The sequence below is a fragment of the Hippopotamus amphibius genome, chromosome 6 (genome assembly GCF_030028045.1).
Source record: "Hippopotamus amphibius kiboko isolate mHipAmp2 chromosome 6, mHipAmp2.hap2, whole genome shotgun sequence".
NCBI lineage: Eukaryota > Metazoa > Chordata > Mammalia > Artiodactyla > Hippopotamidae > Hippopotamus > Hippopotamus amphibius.
Genome location: NC_080191.1, coordinates 162,575,160 through 162,597,124, shown reverse-complemented (window position 1 = coordinate 162,597,124; position 21,965 = coordinate 162,575,160).

Genomic DNA, 21,965 nt, shown 5'->3' with positions numbered 1-21,965 from the left:
TAAAACCTCTCATTATCCCATCACTCAGAAATATCCACTGAGAACATTTTGGTGAGTTTCCTTCTAGTGATTTTTCTATACGTACGCACGCCTATTTACTATTTTTACCTTTTCGTTGATATGTCAAAGAGGTTTTTGGACTTATCATAATGATACACTTTTGGTCTTGTATCAGTTGTGTAAGATCTAATTCCTCTAATTCCATGTCACTTCTCTTTCCTAGTTGAACCCTGATTGATACAGAGCATGTTGTTGAAAATCCTAAAACATGTCGGGTCTGGATTTTGGTACTGGCTTCCCCACCTAGACATAGTCCAGAAATGAATTTTTTTTCTATTCTTTTTCAACTCTGCTCAATGCTATGTGGCAACCTAAATGGGAGGGGAATTTGAAAAAGGATAGAAAAAAACAGAAATGAATTTTGAAACATTGGATAGTATGTTTCAAAACAGCTTCAGGGTTTTTAAAACATCAGCCATTGACTATTACATTTCATATTTATTAAATATCTGCTGTACATGTCAGACATTGCTAAGTGATTTACACGTATTCTATTACTTAATCCTAACTCCCTGGGGGTAAGTATATCATTGTTCCCATTTTGTAGGTGAGGGACTGGGGCTTAGGGAAGTTCCATGGCCCGGTTTTGCACAGCTAATAAGTGGCAGAGTCATGATTCAAGCCCCGGCAGTTTGGTTCCAGAATCCATGCTCTGGACTCAAAGTCAAGTCACTCACTAACACACCAAGCTGGAAGGGAATCACCTATGGGCAGGAGGGCAGGGTCTGGGGCAGTCACTGGTACTGCAGGAATACATAACCTTGTGAGACAGGCCTGCTGAGGCAGGCAGCAGGTGTGCTGCGGTGAGCACTGGATTCTGAGTCCAAGAGGCACCGCCTCCAATCCTACTCTCCCAACACGCCAGCCTTGTGACCCTGGACACGTCACTTTCCTGTCCTAGCATCACTGCTCTCACCTGTAAAGGGGGGATAATAGGATCCATCTTAGGGGTGGTGGCGAGGATTAAGAATGATAACATGTAAGAGCACCTGGCATGTTGCCAGGCATATAGTAAATGCTCATAGAGTTTAGCTGAATCTGCTTCTGCGCAGAAAGTTTCAGGTTGGGACTTGGTGTTTAGTCTTCGATCCAACACACTTGGTATGTGATTTTGAACAAGATACTGGGGCCTTTCTAGGCCCGAGTTCTTCATCTTTCTAGGTGGCGGTTGGACCAGATGATGTCTGTGATCCTGTCTGGGATCCTGGGTCTTCAGCTGATCTTAAGAGGAAGGAATATGGCAGATGGTGTCTTCCCTTCTCAAATCAACCTGAAACGAGGCCAGCGTACTGCTCCTTAGCCCCTCTGACTGGTGGTGGTTCTTAACTAGATCCAGGTCCTTGGAGCTTTCTGAAATGTCTGATGTCTGATGGAAATCTCAAATAGCTCTTGGAAGGAAGGGGGTGAGGCCTTTGATTGCCAGAACGCTGTTGCTTTTATTAGCCCTTCTAGGAAAAGGGAGGCCATAGCTTTACAGTTTTCCCGGTGATGAAATAAAAGAACTTGCTGACTTGCTCCAAAGAATACAGTTGGGAAATCATAGAACCAGATGATTTCTTGGGTCCCTGATACTCCATCCTTCTGTGATTCAGCTGTAAGACAACCGGCTGAGTTTTAACCAAAGGGCTCCTACACGCTGAGCACCATACAGACTGGTTCTTGCTCTCAAGATGCCTGCAGTCTGCCTCCACCCAGCAAATATAAGCCAAGGGTTGAAGAGGGTAGACAAGTTTATCAGGATCTCACAGAAAGATATCAAGGTTTTCCCTTATCTTCCTGGCCACTCCTCATTCATCTTGGCTCCTGAACTTCTCCCAAGCCTCTGACCCGGACGTGTCCTAAGGCTCAGCCAACCGGCCTCTTCATGTTTGCGCTCACTGCCCTGCGGATCTTATTTGGTTTCACAGTTTTACTAAAATCTGAACAGTGACAACTCCTAAACTTCTACCTCCAGCTTCGATTTCTCTCTGGGACTCCAGACTCCGAAATCCAGCTGTCTGTTTGGTCATAGCCCTTTGCCTGTGTATTTGGCTTCTCTGACTGAACACCGCCAAGTTGGAGTTCCCAGTGTGGCCTTCTTTCAGACCTGCTCCATTTGCAGTCTTTTCTTTTCTGATAAATAACAATTCCACTTGTTACAGTGGCACAGGCCAAAGAACTTGGAGCTGTGCTTGACTCCTGTTTCTCCATGACCCACATCCAAAATACCAGTAATACTACTGGCTCTGCCTTAAAAATATGTACAGAATTTGAACACTGCTCACCATTTCCTAGTCCAAGTCACCATTGTCTCTCTCCAGAATTGTTATAATGTCTCCAAAATAGTGTCTATACTCCCACCTTGCCCATCTCAACAGTGCAGCCAAAGGGATTCTGTGAAAATAAACTTTAGATTCTGTCCAAACACTCTATAGCTATCCATCTCAAACACAGCCATAGAAAGTTCTCCCAATGCCCGACAGGATGTGTACCGTGTACTTCCCTTTCCCCTGTCCTCCTCTCCCACTGCTCTGGCCTCCTTCACCCTACTCTGGCGACAACAGCCTCTGGTCTCACCCCAATATTCAAACGTCCTCTCCCTCGCCTCCTCTCCGCCTCTAGTGTAACTTGCTCAGTGTGCTTACACTAGCAGCCTGTCTCACTTTGCATCCTTACCCCTCACACAAGCCCTGTCCCTCTTCTCTGCTTTTTCCCCCTTTTAGCTTTTTTTACCATAAAAACTAATGTACATATTTATTCTTGAGTTTATTGTCTGTTTCTCCGCCCTAGAAGACAATAGAGCACAAAATTCAGTAAATTTTATTTTATTTTTTAAAAAATTTATTAATTTATTTTTATTGGTTGTGTTGGGTCTTCATTGCTGCACGTGGGCTTTCTCTAGTTGTGGCGAGCGGGGGCTACTCGTTATTGCGGTGTGCAGGCATCTCATTGCAGTGGCTTCTCTTGTTGCAGAGCACGGGCTCTAGGCACATGGGCTTCAGTAGTTGCGGCACTCAGGCTCAGTAATTGTGGCTCACGGGCTCTAGAGCACAGGCTCAGTAGTTGTGGTGCATGGGCTTAGTTGCTAGAGGCATGTGGGAACTTCCTGGACCAGGACTTGAACCTGTGTCCCCTGCATTGGCAAGTGGATTCTTAACCACTGCGCCACGAGGGAAGTCCCCAGCATTCAGTAAATTTTGGAGGAAAAAGCGGGTGGGTGGTTGGCCAAAGGCTTCGTGGAGGAGCGTGGGTTTAAAGTGATGCTCTGAACCATGGGGAGGACCTGAGTGACGAGAGGCTGAGAAGGGAGTGCCCGAAAGAGAGGAACACTGGACAAAGACAGATGGCGCCCAGTGGGGATGCGGAAGGCAGACTAACAGACTTGTTCTCTGTCAGTCTATACCTTCCCGGTTTTATTTCTTTCAGAACACCTATTGCCTGTCTCTTAGTATGTAGCAAAAATCCCATGGCTGCCTGGTATAATAGAAAGCTCGTGGATGGAATTCAGAGTCATAGAGCTGCATCTGGAGCGTGACCCTGGACTAGCCACTTAACCTCTTTAAGCCTGAGCTTGCTCATCTGTCAAAGAAGGATAACAACACTGGCTTGTGTTCTCATGGGGCTGTTGTGAAGATCAAATGAGGTGACGGATGGGAAAGTGCTTTACACTCTGAACGCAGGACGATTGCAGGGGATTAGTGAAATGCATGAGAATGTCACTGAAATCGTCCCTCAACACATGTAGCACATGTAGATTATCTACCTCCGTGGCAAGGAGAGGGGAAAGGAAGCTCTAGATTGGTGGTGAATTCAGAAATCCTTCATCAGGGCTTTCAAACATGGGAGGCACATGGCAGGTGGGATGGGAAGATGTACCTTCCTGAAGACGTGGATAGTGTCCTAGTGAGGTGCCGTTTATCCCCTGTGCGAGATAACAATTCCATTTCTTACACTGGCTCAGGTCAAAGAACTTGGAGCCATGCTTGACTCCTGTTATTCCCTATACACCAGGTTCTGGGAATTACTTCTCTTTTCATCCTTACATACATTTGGGAGTTGGGGATTATTCCCCCTTTCTTCAGAGCTAAGAAAACCGAGGCTCAGAGAAATTAATTAACTTGCTCAGGGTCACACAGGTATTCGGCGACAGAGCCAGAAGAAACTAGCTTTGTTCCAAGAGTCTGTGCTCTTTCCACAGGCTGCCTTGTCAGAGACCTAGATGCAACTAACTCAGCAACCAACAGTGCTGCCTCTGTCACTGACTTTGGATGAGTGAATAGCACACGAGTCTAACATCAGGGGCCCAGGCAGATAACAGACTCTGAGCTGTTAAATGTAATCCTAAAAGCGAAAAGGAAGCTCCATGTGCCACCTGTGAGTCTAAACCCTTCTCTAGGCCACTGCCTTGTGTTGTGGATGTACTATGTACAGCAGCACATGGTGACAATTTAGAAGAAATCAGGATTTTGAGCTAAATTTTCAGTAGAGCATAAGAATAATACAGCTCATAGCAATGCCCTCTGGTCTTTCTAAGCATCAGACTTTTTTTTAAAAGTGATGGCATAATAAAAAACTTTTTTGGATAGTTAACAATCCAGTCTAGACTTTAACCTGTGACACTTCTGCAGCAACTGGCCTGTTACTGGTCACATATGGGGTTTAATCAATGTCCACCAAATACATGCAGGTGTCTCCATGTGCATGTATAGCAAGTATGCAATAGGTGTCATTTTGGTAATTACGTATGTAAATTCATTTGAATGGATAATGGAATGACAGATGAATGGATACTGGGGCCACAAGCCAGAGAAATACTCCCCCCTCAAAAAAAAAAAAAAGGAAGAAGAAAAGAAAAAAGCCAGTAACAGTGCATGGGATGCTGAGAGAATGCTTGCTTTAAAAGTTTATGCACGTTAAAGTGTATTAAGCACCTACTGGGTGATAGTGGAAGGAAAAGGAAGATAATTTCTTTGCACTGGCCTCAGATAACAGTAAGAAACACATACAGACAATTTTAAAGAAGTGATTTTGGCAGGTAAGAACTACTTGGATTTGCAAGCAAAGGAGGATGCTTTCCTCTTTGGTGTGAAGCACCAATTAGCTTGTTAGGGGCGAAAGAGGCCTGGGGCATCTGGCGCATTTAAACATTTTAGATTGTAAAGTTGAGCTGTGTAAAGCAGGGGTAAAAAAATAAAAATAAAAACAACCCCCTCCCTAGCCACCGCTGCTTTCTGAAGGTGCTGTGGAAGCCTTGAAAAACTGGTCTTTGCAAAGCAGCAGAGAACCCAGTGAGACGGTGTAAGGTCAAGAGCATGAGCTTCGGATTGAACTCAATCAGGCTTTGAACCCCACTCATCAGTTTATTAGCTGTTTGATCTCTGGAGGCTATTTCCATTTGGCACCTCTGGGTCTTGTCTTACGAAATGAAGACCCCTACCTGTGTCTGCTGTCAGTATGAAATTAGATTATGTCACAAGAGGCTCAGCAAAGCTCTCAGGATCTCTCTCCTTCCCACACCCACAACCCCCGCCTCAGCCTCTAACTTCCTCTGCACCCTTGGGCAAGGCACTTACTGCCTTCTTCCTTCTCTTCTGCCGCATTCAGGTGTTGGATCAGGTGATTTCTAAGTTTCTGTTAAATGAGTGTAACTGTGCAGTCCCACTTTTTACCAGATGGCTGGGGTAGCTGGACAGGATATCAAACAGTCTATTTTCTACACCTTTATGTTAATGAGCCATTTACTGTGCTTTACCACATTTAATCCTCAAAAGAATACCCAAGAGCTAGCAGTTGCTTTCCCTTTTATAAATCAGCAAGCCAAGGCAAGAGGTATGGGGAGAAATCATCTTGGACCTCTGGCTTGGCGTCCAGCTTGCAGGGAGACTCTTATGAAAGGCTTGACAACAGCTTTAAAAAACAAGCCCCTTCATTTTACCCATGGCCTTGAAAATCAAATGGAAACTTCCCAGTTTTCACTCCATCCATTCCCCCTCCTCTTTGCACTAAAAGCTTTAGTCATCTTATCTCTCTTTTTTGGTGTCTTTTTCCAATGTTGCCCTTCGAGGCTGAGGTCATGACTCTCCTAAGAGCCTTAATCACATCCGGAAGGCAACAGGACTGAAGACAGAGTCTTCTCTACCTGATTCCCAGACCAAACATGCACAAACAAAGCTAATGCTTGGGAATCCAGCCCTTGCTGCCTCAGGCGAAGGGGCCGGCTGTGAATTTTTATCAGCTCTCGCCTGATCGGCTTTCTTTGGCATTTGGCATACATGTCATTGGATCCCTGGCACAGACAGTCTTTTTTTCTAGCCACTAATTTATATTTCCCCCAGAGGGCCTAGAACTATGCCCTACACTGAGAGTACTCACTGAGCTGGAGACAGTACCGCCAACCAGTGCGGACCCAGATTACATCACGTATTTTGGCAATTGCAGGGAATTGCTGGCCAGCCTTGAGGATTTGGGCAGCCCCGTTCCCAGCCTTTCCCCTCGGAGATTCACAAAGCCCGGTTTCAACTAATTCTTAATAATGCAATTAAATTTTTGGAGACTGAGCCGGGTTTCATATTTAAAGGTTGACTTTCAACACACAGGAAAGTTTGGCCAAATGCAGGAGTGACTGGAAGATTTTGGTGAAGAGATGAATTGGGATTTTCCATTTTTAGAGAAGTTGCCCGTGCTCAAGCACAGGTAATACTCCAGCCTCAGGGGTTCCCAGGGACCGAAGAGTGGACATAGCCTGAACCTAAAAATCCACATGCCTCATAGGGAATCATTAATATTCTCCAAAAAAAAAAAAAAAAAAAAAAGGTAGAGGTAGAATTGTACTGTTTCCTCTTTGGAAATGCAACCACACCTAGCTCTCAGGGCCATTGTGGGCATGAAATTAGAGCATTTATGAAAAGGCTAGCTGGGGCCTTGCTCAGAACCAAGAGCAATGAATATATTTAGCTGCTAACACCACAACATGGGAGAAGGCACTGGTCTGAAGTGGAAAGACTGGGTTTTGAATTTCACGCTGCATCTCACTAGCCCAGCTGGTGCCTGCCCATCCTGGCTCCCAATTTCCTCTTCTTTCTCATTGGAGTAATAATCATGGCATACTTCACAGGATCACAAGGAGAAGCACGGTAAAGAACGGCTGAGAAAGTTCTTTGCAAACTAGACAGCTTTCTAGGCAAAATAAAGCATTGTTGGGTGCATACCTAATCTCTTGGCCTTTGGTTCAGCTCTTCTCTCTGGCTGAAATGCCCTCCTTCCCCACACCCCCTCTTCTGAACTTGGCTGTTGAAGTCCTAACCTTCATTCATAAGGCAGAAGAGCATAATGGCTAAGAGCAAAGATTTCCATCAGTGGGGTTCAAATCCCCATCTCTGCTGTTTGTTAGCTCTTTGACCTTAGGACTTACTTTCTGTGCTTCAGTTTCTCATCCGTAAAGTGAGGATAACAGTACCGCCCATTCCATAAGATTGCTGTGAGGATAAAACAAGCCCACAAGTGTAAAGTACTTTAACAGTTCGTACTAAGTCCCATATATGTGTTAGCTCTTATTTTTTTCAGAGATTTGTTTATTATTTTGATGTTTATTTCAAGGATACGTTCATTATTTTACACTATCGTACTATTATGTTCAAACTCCATCCCTCCGAGAAACGTTTTTAGATCTCTTAGTTTAAAGCAATCGTGTTCCCACATTTAATCAAGTATATTGGTTGTAACTCAGTGATGGCCCTCGTCATTGCTGGTGTCCAGTATTCCTCTCTCCTGCACTGGCGTTATAGCCCTGAGCGACAGAGGCGTCTCCTCTTACCTCTGTACCCATGGCCAATGCACAACCTTTGTTAAATTAGATGGAAGGTATGCAACTGTATGCAGAATACGCCTAAATACGCTGGACAAGAGCTAATTGCAACCATTACATGATACCTGTATTTTAAAGACGGAACACAATTGCAACCTTTAGCACCATACCTGACATGTAGCACGTGCTCTGTAAGTGTATTTACTTGGAAGGATGGAAAGATAACTCAAGGTGCCTTAAGTCCAATGGAAGGTTTCAGTTTATTGGGTCCCTCTCATTCAAAACATGTTTGGATGAGTAAGTTACTTATTGTAGGAGCCAGGGTGAGACTAAGATACATACCAAGGAAAGTAAAAGTAGCTCCTGACCTTCAGGCACTCAGATTCAGGAGGAAAGACGGTCTGGTTACTAAATAATTGCAGGGGCCACAGGTGCTAAGCTGAGTAGGACGGAGCTGCACAGGAACATGCCTTCAGCAACTCAGTCCCCACTCTAAGGTGCGGACCCCCTCGGTAGCAAATTGCCCAGGTATATTCATTTGGGATGACTGCATCATCTTTTCAATAAGTAGGGGACCAGCAGAGAAGATTCCAAGTTCCAAGCTGGAAGAGGGGAGCAAGTTAGTTATGAGGACGTGGTGTTTTACATGCAGCATATATAAGATATAAAATAAGAGACGTGACAGCATGAGCCATACCTAGATAATTATGTCTCACTTAGATGATTTCTCGGTCTCCCCCATTTGGATGTTGAATGTTGACAAAACATTGTAAAACAAAAAACGCCCCTTTCCAAAAGGGAGACCTAGTCTCCTGTCAATTCCATTTCCACCAATGGCTTCACTTTAGCCCCCAATTTTGCTATCAATTGAGAAATGAGCCTGGACTGGAGTATTTCTAAGAACTGTTCCACCTTTGCTGTTTTTTATTCTATTTTTCAATACCTGGTCTGATATGAAAACCAATCTTTTCTCCTAGCTTTAAACACTACCTCTATTTTGATGAATCCCAAATTGATATCTCCAAAGCAGACATGTTTTTTGAGAGACGGTCTTAAACACCCTACTGCCTACTTGGACATCAACTTCAGAGGCATCTCAAACATACCACGTTCAAAACTGAGTTCTTAATTGCCAGCAACTACCTCCCGGCAAGCTCCTCCTTTGCAGTGTTTCTAACTCAGTAAATAGAAACACATCCACCCAATTGCTTAAACCAGAAACTTGGGATTCATTCCTGATACCTTTCTCTCCTTTACCACCCACTCCTACTCAACCCTTTTTTTTTTCAATCTTGTTAATTCTATCATCAAAGTGTGTCTCAAACCTTTCCGTACCTCACCACGTACACTGCTACCTCCCCAGTCCCAGCTACCTTCATCTCTCACTGGAATTCCTACCATAGCCTCTTTAAGAATCTCCTTGCACTTTTTCTTTCTTTCTTTCTTTCTTTCTTTCTTTCTTTCTTTCTTTCTTTCTTTCTTTCTTTCTTTCTTTCTTTCTTTCTTTCTTTCTTTCCCTTTCTTTCTTTCTTTCTTTCTTTCTTTCTTTCTTTCTTTCTCTTTCTTTCCTTCTATTTATTTATTTATTTATCTAAACTTTTGGCTGTGTTGGTTATTCATTGCTGTGCACCGGCTTTCTTTTGTTGCAGTGCTCAGGTATGTCATTGCAGTGGCTTCTTTCGTTGTGGAGCATGGGCTCTAGGCACACAGGCTTCAGTGGTTGTGGTGCGTGGGCTCAGTAGTTGTGGCGCATGGGCTTAGTTGCTCTGTGGCATGTGGAATCTTCCCGGCCCAGGGATCTAACCCGTGTCCCCTGCATTGGCAGGTGGATTCTTAACCACTCGCCACCAGGGAAGCCCTCCATGCAACTTCTTTCTAATTCACCTTCTACACAACAGCTGGGGTGCTTTTCTTAAAATATAAACCAGATCTTTGCATCACCCTGCCTAAAATCGTAAATAACTTCTCAACACACTTAGAATAATCTCTAAATTTCTGACCATGGTCTATGAAGACCTACATGGTCTAGCTCCTGATTCTCCCTCCAAATGCATCTTTACCACTCGCTCTGTGCCATGCTGGCCTCTTGCAGGTCTCCGAATATGCCATGGTTATACCCCCTTGAGGCTTGTTGACCTCTGTTCCTCCGCTCAACACGCTTTCTGCTCAACACGCTTTCCTCCACACTCTTGGCCTGGCTAAGCCATCCTCCTTTTTCAGATCTCAGCTTAAAGTTTACTTTAATAGAGAGGCCTCTACATTGGGTAAATTCTGTCCTTCCCCCATTTCACAGCACCTGACTTATTTCTTGTATCTCATTTATCATAGTTTACAATGTATACTCATCTGTGGATTTACTTGTGTAATGCTTGTCTCCTCAACTAGACTACAAGCTCCTCCAAGGATGGGACTGTAATTGTTCTCTGTACATGCAAAGTCTAGCCTGGTACTTAGCACAGGTGCTCAATTCATAACTTTTGTGGCTGCATATTGATAAGACCTGAAAATATCAACATATGCCTCTTCCATGTTGAAAAAGTCCAACCAAACGGGTGATAAAATAAGGGAATAGAGTTGAATATTTTCTGTTTTTCCAACCTTTTCAGTTCCTAATCCCTAGAATCTTACAGCACTCCTCCATTTTCTTACTGAACCTTCCGCAGCTTTCAGAATTGAGAAGGAAAGTATCTTTGTTTATGTTCCTTTGTTTTGCTCCTTCCCTGTTTTCACAGGTATGGTTGGATGAGAAGTGTTGGGAACAGGAAGGGTAGAAAGGAAAAAAAAAAAAAAGGAAGCATATGGGGGAGGCGGCTGCCCTTGTTCAGCTTGGAGATCATTCCAGCCCTCCCACATTGGACGTTTTTGTTTTTTTTTTGTTTTTTTTTTTAATGCCATATACATCCAGTATTCTCTTCTTCCCACCTCTACGAATCCAAAAATAAATGAGCCGTTGGTCATGGATTGGTGCTGGCAAAACTGTGGCAAGTACAGGCAGATGCGGTCCCAATTCTAGGAATTTATTCTTGCTACATGCCCTGGCCTCTTTGGAGATTGTTGTCCTATTTCCCCTGAGTCCATTGGATATTTTGTTCCTTTTAGGTACCTATTGTCACGGGTTGTAAGAAGTAGGATATGGACTTTGGAGGGTTGTTTTGTTTTTTTAATTCTAACAAACATCTGTGGCTTCATCTTAATCACTGCCGTGTTTTGTTACTAGAGTGAAACCCTTACCTTCTCTCCAGCAACCACGCTCATCTTTTCTTCCTCCCTATCAAGACCAACTTGTTCCTAATCCTTTTTTATATTCACCATGACATTCGTGAGATGTGTTGTGCATTTGTTGTGGAGGTAGGAAGGATAGAGAGATGCACAGATTCTCTTAGAGGACAGAGCTGGCCCCAGGTTCTCCATCATTTGGGTCAGGCCTTTGGTAGAAAGTTATCCTACCTCCCTGTTTTAGTAACTTACTCATCAACGCAAGGACCTAAAAAATTTATAAAATTCCACCTTATTGCTCCTAGAAAACAGCCCTGATAAACTTGTGCTTTGTTTATATCTTTTTCTAAGACTAAAGTTCGCTCAAAACAAATGATTTTTTTACATCTGGGTGCAGGGGAGGGGTAGGGAGGGGCTAAGGTAGAAAGAGGAAGAAGGAGAAGAAGGTACTATAAAGGAGGATCTAATACTGGATTTCAGTTCCCACTACTGGGAAATGGTTCATTTCCAATTCTGCATTTCAAGAACATAAAGACTTTCTGATGATCTTTTTTATTCTCTTTGGATGAGTATAAATCCTCTGCAGTAATTTATGTCTTCCTGTACTGAAAGGGTTAAAATATTTCGGGAAGTGAAATAACCATTTTTAAGGATGGTTACAAAGTCAAGGCAGGACACTTCAGATACGTTGTTCCTCAGATATAATTTGAGTCACAGAATCAATTATGGAATAGCCCGATGGATTTGCTTTACTAGGATGGTTCACTCATTAGTTTGTCCATTCACTCAACATTCAAAACCACTCTGAACCGCACATTATAATTTCCGAAGTACTTTCCCCTCCATGATACTTGATTCTCATGGGAATCCTGTGATGTAGTCTCTGAACAGAGATTACCATTTTAGAGAACAAGAAACTGAGACTCACAGAAGTTAGTCAGTTGTGGAACTTTAACTGGAACCCAGATCATCAGATTTCACATTGAATTCTCTTTCAGTTCTACCTCCCTGAAATTCAGTCGACATTTTCTAAGTGAGTACCATGTGTTGGACGCACGTCCAATACGACAAAAATGAAGTACTCTTGTCTTTGAGCAGCTTCTAGCCTATGAAAGGCATTGATCAAAGCCTGGGTGTGGAGTGCAGGTAAGTGCTTGGTTCCTTGGAGAATGCTGAGTCTGGGGTAGAAAACTGTTACATTAGACGAGATGGGAAAGAAGTTTGAGGGCCTGAAGTGCTTGATTTATTGATTCACGGTCACCATTGTCAAGTCTTCTTGATATAATTTCCCAAATTATGGCCTTTATTAGTAATATTATTAACCTTTTTCTGTCCTATTTTCTTTTGAGCATTCTGCTGGCATTTCAGTGCCAATGCCTCCAAAGGGTGAGTTGTTCTTAGCAATCTTGATGTTTAGACATTGAAAGCTGCTAGACTTTCGACTAATGTTAAGATTGCTGAAATTGTATCTGGTGTGCTTGTGTATGTGCCGTCTTTATATCCAACTCATCCTTGCCTGGCCATGCAAAGGAAATGGTTACAATTCCTGGCACATGGGCTCAACCCTCAGGCAGGCTGGGCCTTGGCAACTAGGGCGCTGTGAAAAGTGGTCTGGGTGCAGGGCTGGCACCTGTTTATATTACCTGTTAGTACATTACCCAAAGGTCTAGGATGCCCAGAGGGTTGGGGTAAACTTGGGTTTAGCTGAGTAGGGTTCAGGATCTATTAGGTGTCTAGGTCCTGTCAGAGATGGTGTTGGGTTCTAGAGTCCAGGTTGCAGGTTATTTGAGGCTGTGCGCTTTTGGAATAGCATGATGCTGGGTGATCTGTCTGTTCATGGTAGAACCTGTCAGGCGCTCAAAGATATAAAAATCATGGTCCAGGCAAAGCTCTGACCTGCAGGCTGAGCCAACCTGGTGATGGTGGTGGTGAGTCTGTGTGTGCTGCCGGCTCTCATGGATTTTTTTGTTTGGTTGGTTGGTTTTATTTTGCACTGAGTATTGGGTATTACTGGATGGTGCATTGAGGCAGCGGGGTTATGTCCTGTTCTAATCACTACTGGATGAAAAATTCATAGGCTGAACCTACCCAAGGAGGGGTCAGTGTCTCACACTGGTGTTGGAGTGGGAGGTAGGACACAGCATCTGAGAAAAAGCCAGAGTTTTATTTGGCTTAAAATCAGGACGTTTGGCTTGGCAAGGGGACTATCTTTTGCATGAGGACCTAAAGCAAGCTTTTGCACCATTCTCAGCCTTTGTTTTCTCAGTAGACTGTGTGTCTGCTGGGGTCAGAATCCCCTGTTGTATTCATATGCATGTCCCCAGTATCCAGGGAGAATGGTGTCTATCCCGCAAAAGACTGCCAATGAACTGTGTGTTGCGTGAATGAGGGAAGGAATGAGCTATGAGGAATTAGATGAGCGGTTTAAGGCAAGAGGGCTTAGCAGAACCACAGTCCTTACCTCACCTCCTAGATCCTGATGTCTACCCGCATGCCCTTTACTGAGAATCAGTGATTCACATAATGGTAACCACCCACCCCCAGTTCCTAACAACCTTGTCATTCTCTGAACCAAAAAAAAAAAACATTGATAGAGTTTATTTTTAAATTGTTTTCCTTAGAATTCACTAGTCAAACATGTTAGAAGAATCAAAAACAAATCTCCTGGAGCCCCAGAAGAATCTCAAAGCAGGTCTCTTTACTAGGAGATCTCCTAGGTGGCCTCACAGAGACAGTAAATTAACCAGGAAACCCTTTGACATTTGCAAATGCTGTGAAACTCTAACATACAAGATGAGCACACTAAGACCCAGGGCGTGGAGTCAGATCAAAGATTTACAGGATCTATTTAATCTTGTTATGGTCAATGTGCTCAGAAAGGGTGATGTTTTGTTGGTGTGGAGACCAGTGTCTCCCAGAGTGAAAGGTCTTCTCCAAGAATGAGTGAGCAGTTCTCACTTTTGCTCTCCACCCTAAAGATGTGGGAGGCTTCAACTTTAGGTCAAACATTCAAAGCTGTAAATTAGAGAACTAATTGCTTGCCTTTAAAAGACTTCACCTAGGGCTTTTCAGTGTTTTGAGTGTGTGTCTGTGATACAGATCAATATTAAACTGCTAGATAAACATTATACAATTTGGAAGATAAAGAAAAGAATAAAGGAGAAAAAAGCATCCATAATCCTACTACCCTAAGACAGGCAATGTAAATGGTTTTTCTTTTTAAAAAAAAAAACAATTTATTTATTTGTTTGTTTATTGGTGGTGTTGGGTCCTCATTGCTGCACATGGGCTTTCTCTAGTTGCAGCGAGTGGGGGCTACTCTTCGTTGTGGTGCGCAGGCTTCTTATTGTGGTGGCTTCTCTTGCTGCAGAGCACGGGCTCTAGGCGCGTGGGCTTCAGTAGTTGTGGCTCACAGGCTCTAAAGTGCAGGCTCAATGGTTGTGGCGCATGGGCTTAGTTGCTCCATGGCATGTGGGATCTTCCTGGAGCAGGGATCGAACCTGTGTCCCCTGATTTGGCAGGCAGATCCTTAACTACTGTGCCACTCAGGAAGCCCAATGGTTTTTCTTAATTGTGCACTTTTGTTTATATCCAGTTTATCTTTTATGTGTAGTATTTTTAAACATAGTTATAACATACTACATACATATATTATGTATATACTTCTTTTCACTTTACCTGTTACTGTATTTTCCAATCCTAATTTTTAAAAATTAGTTGTAGTATATTCAACCATACTCCATCCAATACCCTTTCCCCCAATCCAGTCATGATGGAACATGTAGGTTCAACTTTTTTTTGTTGCTAGGTATAATGCTTGAATGCACTCATTCATTCAGAGATTCTCTTTCCTCCTATATGTTGACTTGTGTCTTGAAGATAGATTCCTAGAAGTAGAATTACTGGGTCAAAGGGCATGACTACATTTATGATTCTTGAGACATGTAACCAAACAGACTGCTGAGACTGATAATAACCAAATTGGACTATGAGAGCATTCAGTCTTACCTCATTCCACCAAGAGGGATTTAAATGTCAGCCTCCAGAGTGAATATAAGCATCGGTTCAAAGATCTTATAACCACTTGGCAGAGAGGCCGATGCAAGTGGGAAAAGGTGAAGGAAAGAAGGAAGAGACACAAACTCAGTGCAGCATTGGAACTGGACACCACTGGCAACTGACAGTTGGTTAGAAATGAATGAGGCATTTCTGAGATAATGCATATCAATGCATCCGCAGTCCTCAGTTTACTAAAGTGAATACTACAGCAAAATAAAGGATTCAGGGTGCATGGGAATCAACTCTACCACTAATTTGTGGGATGGTCTTAACAAACCATTTCCCTCTCTAGATTCTTCTGGTTTGGTAACGGGGTGGTACTCAGATAATGAAGACAAACTCATAGAGTTGTGGGGTCCAGTCAATGTTCTCCTCTAGACCCAGAGGTAAACTCTGATGAGATCCACAGTTCTTTTGGAGTTGTACAATGAGATACCAGACACTCTAGGAAGGTCCTGGGGCCCCCCAACCTCAGTGATGAATCCCTAAGTATTACATCTCCCATATGGACTGATGGCTAGATCCTTCAGGGCCTGGGAGGGCTTTCAGAAAATGTGCAATAAGCAGATTGACGAGGTGCCTTGAGTCATCCGCCACCATGACAACACTTGGCCTTCGGTGCTTCCCTAGTGTTCTCCTGACAGTTCTGTGTCCAGATGGTGACATACAGAAATTAGCTAAATTGCCTTCAATTTAGCAAACTAAAAGAATAAACGCAGGTCCCCTCATTTCCCTGACTCTATTTGGGGGGCATGGTTGAGTGGGAAGCAAATCTCTCAGATTTCAAGAGACCTAACTCATTTTTGGAGGTTTCTGGTACTGGAAATAATAATAATGAAGACATGCACCGCCCCTGCAAATATTTTTTAAACAGAAAAACTAAGATAGGATATAGAACAACCCTGTATCCAGTTTCCTACTAATATTAACATTTTATATTACTATGGTACCTTTGAAACAACTAATGAAACGTTACTGATACAATGTTATCAACTAAAGTCCGTCATTTATTCAGATTTGTCTGGGTTTACCTTATCTTTTTCTGTCCCATGATCCCATCCAGAATACTACATTACATTAAACTGTCATATCTTCTGAGGTTACTCTGGACTGCAGCGATTTCTCAGACTTTCCTTGATGGTTCTGAGGAACACTGACGTCTTTTGCAGGATGCCCTTCTGTTGAAATTTATCTGACGCTTTTCTCATAAATAGATCAGGGTATGGGAGGAAGACCACAGAGGTAAAGAGCCATTTTCATCTCCTTCGATCAAAGGTACATACAGTCAACATAGTTGTAATTGCTGATGTTGACCTTGAGGAACTGGCTGGTGTAGTGTTTGTCAGGTTTCTCCATGTAAAATCATTCCCTCCCTCTTTTCCTCCCTTCCCATACTATACTCTTTGGAAGGCAGTCACTATGCATAGCTCACACCTGAGGAGTGAGGCGTTATACACACACCCATGCCCTCATCCTTGACGGCAGTGTATCTACATAAATTATTTGGAATTCTTCTGCAAGGGAAGAAGAATTCTTCCCAGAAAATTCTTTTCTCCCATTTATTAATTTATTTAATAATTTATATCAGTGAGAATTCATGGATTTTTTTTAATACTTTGGATTGTAATCCAATATTAATCAATTTCTTTTTTTGCTACAAATCTTCCAGCTTTGGCCACTGGGAGCTCCCCAGGTGGCTCCAGTGTCTCTTTGAAATATTCCCCATCAATATAGTTTTTGTTTGTTTTTCAGCAATTCCTTATTTATGGTGCCATAAGATGTTCCATTCTCATTCTGAATACTTCTTGCCCCAGTCCTAGATCTAGAAGCAGCCATTTCTGCAAGGAGCCTTGCTTTCCATCACTGCAGAAAGGTCTCAGAAGTCAAGACCTGGCACCACGTGGGCTCTCTGCTACTGTAGCATCATTGTTTCTAGGCCAAAAATATATTAAAGTTTACTTTTGCAACACCAACATACACACAATTACAATGCAAGTGCACTAGTCATAATCATAGGTTTATTAACAGTATTAAATCACAATACTGTAGGAGCCTGTGAGGGCTCTGACACTGGGTCCTATACTGGGATCCACACAATACATCATGGAAGAACATAGTGGATTTAGAACCAGGATATGAAAGTTCTGGACCTGACTCAGTCTGATCCAGTGTGTGTGGTGAACACATTCTGTGTGGGCCTCAATTTCCGATGATGTGAAATCGGTCGTGTGGGATTGGACCATTGCTAAGTGTGAGCATATTATATATAACTCTCGATACTTTTTCATTGAGAGAATGTAACTGGCTGCATCGCTCCTTGTACATGGGCATCAATATTCCAGAAGGTCTAAGTGGAGGCACGGTGGTGGTGGGGAGGTCACTGTCAATAAATAAGAACTACTTTTTAAACTATTTCCTGAAGATGCCGAGGTCCGTTAAAGGCCTTCTTTTGTCTAGACAATCAGGCCTAAAAAACTTTAGACCTTTCTTTTTAAAGAATGGAGATCAAAAAAGTATAGGAAATATTGGTGGAAAGTATCTCTTTCATTGCCTTCAGTTTGTTCTTGTAGAGCAAGGCTTTTTTTTTTTTTTTTTTTTAGTATAAAGGCAAACTCCTCATCTGTTATTTCCTCTGACTTCAAATAATTACCTTTAATGCAATGATGGCTGAGCTACCTCCAAGTTTCTTACCAGGAATCTCTACTCTCTATCTAGGTTTTTTTTTCTTTTCTTTTTTTTTCCTTCTTTTGTAAAGTGTGTGTGTGTGTGTGTGTGTGTGTGTGTGTGTGTGTGTGTGTGAATGACATATTTTTTACATCCACATGGGGCCCAGTGGCTTAAAGTGTGCCCAGTTTACACGTGTCATCTCCTTCCTGTCATTGACTGGGACCGTTTCCAGAAACAAACAGAAGAAGAAAAAAAAAAAAAAGAAAAAAGAACTGTAGTGCAGAAAAGACACTTGGGAACTGTCACATCTGATTACGAATGCAGGAGATCAAAGGTGCAAGGTCTTAGAATCCACTGCTTCCAAGTCTTAACATTTAAAATCTTCAACTGGCTTTTGGACCTACTCAACATAATCCCAGACTTTGGTCTACATTTAGTTAAAAATTGATAGAGGTGAGGATTCTGAGACTGCCTTCTTTACTTAGAAGTTTACATTTTAACTCCTTCTCCCACCCCAGGGACACATATACACTCAGCTCCTTTCTGTCCCCCTCCACCTTAAAGTTACAAAAATATATATTTAGACATAAAGGTATCGAATTTAGAATAGACATCGTGCAAAACATCTGGGATATTCCTTCACACATTTGAGGAAACTGAGTCCTGACAAGTGGTTTTGCTCCACTTCCCATAAAGGAGTTCCAGGCAGAACTGTAATTAGAAACCAAGGTTTTCTGGCAACAAATCCAGTTTTTTTTTTTCTCCCCTACCTCACACTGTGTCCCCACGGAGTTACACGTTTGTGCTTGTGTCTCTGTATGTACATATGTTACATAGACACGGACATGCAGGAAACATGCACCAAGCATCTGTGGTCTGACCTCAGGGAACAGTGTACTGACTCGGATTTCAGGCAGCTGAAAGGGTTCTGCCGGTGGAGGTTGAAATAAACAAGAAAAGTCACTGTGGAGATGTGAATGGAAAAGTACCGAGCACTCCCTCCCTCAGCACGTTCTTCCGCGCTCCAGCTCTCCCTGCCATCAAGCCGGCTTCAGATAGGTCAGGTGTACAGAGGGCGGTGTGGAGAAGAAAAAAAAAAAAAATGCAGGCACAACACGCAAATCAAGTTTTTCCACTTCTAGCCTTAGGTAGTAAAGACAGCTAAGTACCGCAGGGTGGGAGGGTGTGCCAGCCACCCGGAGTTTACAAACACTCAGATGCTCTCCTCCCCGCATCCCCTCCTGGTCCAGCTGCTGCTTTCCCTCATGCTAAGGTTTCATAGGAAGTGAAAACCCTGTTATTCAAAACAGTGATAGAATGCAATAAACAAATGATTATGACCCCCCCCATCACTTCTCTATCTTAAGCTCCTGATATTTATTTCCATTTTAAATAAGTGAGAAAAGTGTGGAAAAAAATCAGTGCTTTGGGGGAGAGACTCTGGGCTAGACTGAAAAGGTTTCTAAAGAAAAAAAAAAAGTCTCAGAATAATACAGGCTGAAAGCAGGCAGCATATGGATCAAAATTAAACGTTGACACTTCTTTTTCTGAAGGTAGTGGCTGGAAATCATCTTCTGGTTTTTTTTTTTTTTTAAATGTCTCAAAACTTTCTGCTCAATTTCTCTAAATCATACCAAGAAAATGCCTTTCTTTCTCCAAGGATAATACAAGGAGCTTGTTTACAATAGCTCTCAATGAAGGATTTGAAATAAAATGAATGGGTAAATAAGATCTCCCACACCCATCAAAAGTGGTTACTGAGTACCTCGGCACAAGGATAACCAACCCCAAATGACTCTCGAAACTCAATACTCAGCGTGACTTGGGGTTTGTTCTGAGAACCAGTTTACAATTTATACAGAGCCCAAAGCAGCCTTGCTTTCCTCAATTCTGCCAGAAAACAAGATACCCACCTCCAAACCCAGGTAGTCAGATCACCCGGATTCTCTAACACAGGACCATCAAACCACAAAGACCCGTTTTCAGTTGTGTCCTGGGGTCCCGCACGCCTCCAGCGATGGCTGCCCCATCCTCTTGAAAGAAGGAAGCCGCGGGAGTTGAGTGATTGATCCACAGGGTTCCTTCCAGTTCTAAAATCTATAATTCTTTGATGTGACAGCTTAAAGACCTACCGAGGTGCCAGAAGTTCCTGACAGGTGAAACCAATTTCCTGTTTGGAATCCCCTTAGAAAGAGGACAAGACAGTGTTTATTCCAAGGATAGTCTCCTTTTCAGCTATGACTGAATTGTGGGGAAGATTTTGTGAGGGGAACTGGATGCAGAATCTGTTCCTTTCCTTGAACAGATGCAATATTAAGACCAAGCTATTTTATTTTGTAACAAAGTTTATATTTACCCAGAACCTGTGATTAGGAACCTATTACCATGCCCAGACCACCAGGCAAAGGGGTGGCCTGGTCCCCTACTCAGAGTACTAACAGCCAGAAACCACTAAATCATAGGACTGGTTGATACACAGCCCCTTGAAGCCCACAGGAATCACACATAAGACCCCAGACATGGACTCTCTTTAGAGCTTCTTAAGGATTATTTAAAAGAATCTGAATATATTCAAGTGAATCCTTTCTTTAATCCTAGCACTGCTGGAGTGGGGGAAGCCCACAGAATGATGACAACTGATTACTAATGGGGAGAGATCTAGAATGAGAGAAGGCAGGACATTCTGGAAGAAATTCAGTTGGCATAAAATTTGATAAAGTTGCTTTCCTAGGAACTGAAGAGAGATTGAGAGGTGGGCGCACCGTTCATTCGGTAGAGAAAAGGGGACCTACTTAAAAGTATATCTTTAAAATATCTTCAATAATATCTTTTTTCATTTAACGGTCTCCTGTTCTGAATAATTTCTTTCATTGCAAACACTTTAATTTGGCCAACTCCCCCTCCCCACCCCACCCCCCCAAAAAACAAAAAATCCCTCAAAGTAGTAGAAATGTGGGGCTCTGGTACTTGGTCCCAGAAATAACCTGCTGAGAAGGTTTGAGGTCCCTGGTGGTGGGATTAACTATCTATACACCGGGCCTGATGGGGTCTTCCTCCAAGGGCTCCCCGCGGAGAATTAAAGAGGGCTGAAGTACAGGAAGGGTGCATTCACTCCCCGCCCCCACTCTGGTTGGTTCTGCTGCCAGAGGGAGCGGATCTCCCTTTGCTCTGCAGCGCCCCCATGGGGCTAAGACTGGAGTGGCAAAGTGGACGCGAGAGGGACTAACTGTGTTTAAGGTGGTGGCGGCGAGGAGCCTATGAGGCAGGATGGCAACTTTGACAGGACAAGTGACCCCAAATCGCAAACGTAATCTCATTGCAGGATCAATAATAGGGCGGAGCCAAAGAATTCGCATTCCAAACCATGTGGATACACCTGAGAAACCCTAACGTTCTTATTACTCATAAAAGATAAAAAAATTATCACCCATACAAATGCACAAAGACGATCACATCAGCAAAACTGGGGTGTGATTTTGAATCCAGTGGGATTCCTTGAAGACTCTTTGAAAATGAGGGGGAAGGGACAATTAAAAAAAACAGTCTCCCTTCTGGCAAAATGAATCTGCACTTGAAGATATCACGCGTCTTTGGGGGTAAAATGTTCACTCCGACAGCAGTGACAGGATTAGGCCTATGTATATTTTTCAAAAATCCTTCACAAGACAGGCTTTTCTGCAGAGGCTGCAGTAATCCATCTGTCAATAAGTATTAAAATATTCAGATTTTTACAGGGACAGACACATGCATATTTTCTAAGCTCCAGGCCTTGTGGAAAATAATCGACCCTTTCGGATCTTTCCTGGTTCTAAAAACCCCAACACAGCCTTTATGAAAGGGGGGCTGCATTGACAACAACATTTTCAGCGATAGATCTGAACTTCTTATGGACTTCTGGGAAAGAGATCCCAAATATCCCAGGAAACAGTCAGCAATCTTTTATAGTTCTGCTCAGTTCTCTACTATAAACCCAAATCTGGGGTTGGGAGAGGGTAGATTATTTGGGGAGATACCTTCACTGGAAATTAACATGTGCAGAAATTTTGTGGAACCTTTAAGAACTCGTCTGTAATTTAATGAGTCTCCTGAAGGACTCTCATAGCCAAGGCTCAGAACAGCCTGACCTTTGAAAGGTGCTTCTGGTCCAAACATTTTGGGTTAATACTTGAGGAATCTGAAA